Source organism: Propithecus coquereli, unplaced genomic scaffold, assembly GCF_000956105.1.
Source record: "Propithecus coquereli isolate 6110/MARCELLA unplaced genomic scaffold, Pcoq_1.0 Scaffold366, whole genome shotgun sequence".
Classification (NCBI taxonomy): domain Eukaryota; kingdom Metazoa; phylum Chordata; class Mammalia; order Primates; family Indriidae; genus Propithecus; species Propithecus coquereli.
Window position 1 is genome coordinate 296,901 of NW_012149352.1, and position 3,612 is coordinate 300,512.

A 3,612-nucleotide genomic window follows, 5' to 3' on the forward strand; every position below is an offset into this window, starting at 1 on the left:
TTTCATGGCTGAGTAATACTCCACAGTACACATAAATCACATCTTATTAATCCACTCATGTATTGATGTTCGCTTGGGCTATTTCCACATCTTTGTGATCGTGCGTTGTGCTGCTATAAACATTCAAGTGCGGATGACTTTATTGTAGAATGTCTTTTTTTCCTATGGATAAACACCCAGTAGTGGGATAGCTGAATCAAATGGTAATTCTACTTTTAGTTCTTTGTGGTATCTCCATATTACTTTTCATAGAGATTGTGCTACTTTGCAGTACCACCAGCAATGTAGGAGTGTTCCTATCTCTCCACATCCATGCCAACATTTATTGTTTTAGGACTTTTTGATAAAAGCCAGTCTCACTAGAGTTAGGTGATATCTCATTGTGGTTTTGATTTGCATTTCCCTGATGATTAAAGATGTTGAGCAATTTTTCATGTCTTTTGGCTATTAGTCTGTCTTCTTTTGAAAAGTTCTGTTCATGTCCTTTCCCAATTTTTAATGGGGTTATTTGATTTTTTTCTTGTTGAGTTTCCTGAGTTCTATATAGATTCTAGTTATCAGCCCTTTATAGATGTGTAACATGCAAATATTTTTTTCCATTCTGTAGGTTGTCTATTTGCTCTAATGATAGTTTCCTGGCTGTGCAGAAGCTTTTTAATTTGATCAGGTCCCATTTATTTATTTTTGTTGTTGCCGTGATTGCTTTTGGGATATTCTTCATAAATTCTTTGCCTAGGCTGATGTCCAGAAGAGTTTTTGCAACATTTTCTTCTAGAATTCCTATGGTTTCATGCCTTAGGTTTAAGTCTGTTATCCAACATGAGTTGATTTTTGTGGGAGCTGAGAGGTGCGGATCCTGTTTCAGTCTTCTACATATGGCTATCCAATTTCCCAGCATCATTTATTGAATAGGGATTCTTTCCCCCAGTGTATGTTTTTGTCTGCTTTGTCAAAGATCAGACGACAATATGAGGATGGTTTTATATCTGGGTTCTCAGTCCTATTCCACTGGTCTATGTCTCTTTTCTTCTGCCAGTGCGATGCTGTTTTGAGGTGACATTTTAAAATGTAATTTTCTAGCCTAACATTTTTATTTGATGTCTATGATGGTATTATTTTGTACAGTATATTTGTAGTGGGTGCATACTATTAAGAATGGCTGGATACTTTCTGGACAGCCCTTGTATATGACACTGGAATGAGCACCTTTGATCTTAACCTTGCTATATGACAAGTTTAAGGATATGAGGGTTTCCTAGAATGGAATTAATTGTCAGCACAAGTATATATTTTAAGCCTGCTGACACACGTAATTTTTGTCATCCAGAAATTTTGAAGCAATTTACCCTTCTATCACCAATATATGAAATTTCACTTTTTATTGTACTCTCATTACCATAAAGAATTCAAATTTCTAAACATTTCCTAATTATATAGGCAGAAATGACATGCTGTTTTAATTAGGATTAGAATGCAATTTTAAAATATTGAATTATTAGCATTAGAAGAGAAAGAATTGCTAACCAGGAGTCAGGCAATGATTATAGTGAATAAGTTACACAACATTAATTTATGCCACACTAACATTGTTCACTTTGGAGAAGAGCATCACAGAGATGGTATGTAAGGGATTTCTGGAGGCATAATACATTGGCATTTCAGAAACCATGTTGCAAAGGCTTTTCCTGAAAGAAGTAGAAAAGATATGTACTTAAAACTATTAGAAATAGGCAAGTTTGTAATAGATTATAATACTGATTCAGGCGTGGTTCTGCCAAAAGTTTGAAACATTTTGAAAATCAATTTGAGTTGTTACAATGATTTAAAGGCACTCTAAGCATTTAGAAGATGGAAGCTGGAAATGCCACAGTTCTTGCATTGCATTGGATGGTCCTTCACAAAAACCGCCTGCCCAAATGCTAAACACAATTTCTTTGAGAATCATTAGACTATAGGATATTAACATTGGGTCAATGGCAAGCTAGACAAGATCTGTGATGACAGTTTTTCCTTTACTCCCCTCTCTCTTTCTCGCACTCTCTCCACACACATGAACACATGTAAGTACTAAATATTTAATCATGAGTTCATCCAAGGATTTAAATGGATATGCCAATACCATGTAGTTCAAATTAATGAATGGCAAAGAAAAAAGTATGACCGATGTCCTGTCTGACAAAACAGATTCCAAAATACTGTGAAGTATCAGAGTGAAGTCTCAAATTCTGTTTTCTTTTGGACATTCTAAATACTCTTTCTTCTAGAGCTGAATCCATTCTAACCTGTAATGACATCATTTGTACTGTTATGTCCTTTTTTTACTTAGATAGACTTTAAGTGCCTTGAGAGCAGACCATGCCTAGCCTGGTTTGTGTTCTGGCATATCTTAATTATTCAATATTTATTTAATAAAATAAGGAATAAGTGGATGAGTATCATGAACTTACATCTATTCTCTATACACTTCCACTCACTCAGAAAATTGATGCTGCTGAAATGTACCACTTAAGGTTCAGACAGGAAAAAAACAAACTATTCTAAGTGTTTTTACCAGGATGAAATTTAAAACAGAAATAGCCACTAACAAAACATTTGAAATTATTGTGAAAGCAATAGTCAGTGAGAATCTATTCGCTTCCAGGAAATCAGAAAGTGAGAGAATTGAGTGTAGATGGTTCCAATAATCTCAATTGCTGTCAGCAACAAATCAGGTGACTTGAAGAAGTTCAGTCAGAACCTTCTGGAAGCTGTCCCTCTACCATATGCCCACATTTCTACCAGCTCCTGTTGTAGGAAAATGGCAATGGCCTCTCCTTTCTTTCTGTGTTCTAAATCTCACATAAGTACCTATTACAGGCAGAACCTAAGCAGTAGCCCAATTAGCCAGAAAGTCAGGGAAATACACTTTCTAGGTTTCAATCCTCTGTGATACAATGAGAATACAGAAGGGATGAAAATGGTACTGAGATACCAGTAGTCAATCTGACACAGTAGGTAGAATTTCCAAATTCTGGATATTTTCACTTTTCATTTTGCTCCTTAAAACACAATATAACCATGCCATATGTTTCAATTTTTTCTCTTCCTTAACTATATTTACATTTCAAAAGAAGGACTATAAAATACATATTCAAGATAGTATGCAGTTTTAGGGACATAGCTATGTTGGGGATGTGATCAAGGTATGGAAACCATAGTAAAGCCTAGCTCCTAATGCCCATAATTTTAGCAGCATCAAACATGTGAGAGCCTATCTAGAACACTGTGGAATATCAGGTGGCCAGAAAAAGAACATAAATAAGAAAAAAAAAATGTAGATTTAGCAGTAGATTCCAAGGGCAAGAATGAATTAGCTGTAATTGGGCAGAAGTTGAAAAGATTCATGGAAAGTATGTAAAGTGTGAATCACAAAAGTGAGGAACACAGGGTTTAAATTTGTGCTGGGGGCAAGAGGAAAGGAATGTCAAGGTAAAGAGAAGCCATTAGGAAAATGAAGCACATGCACTATGAGGCTAAAAGATAATTTTGTTGGATTCAGTAATACAATGACTGCTGTCCTTGATTGAGTCATTCCTCATTGACATTGTCACCACATGACTATAAGGGTTTGAT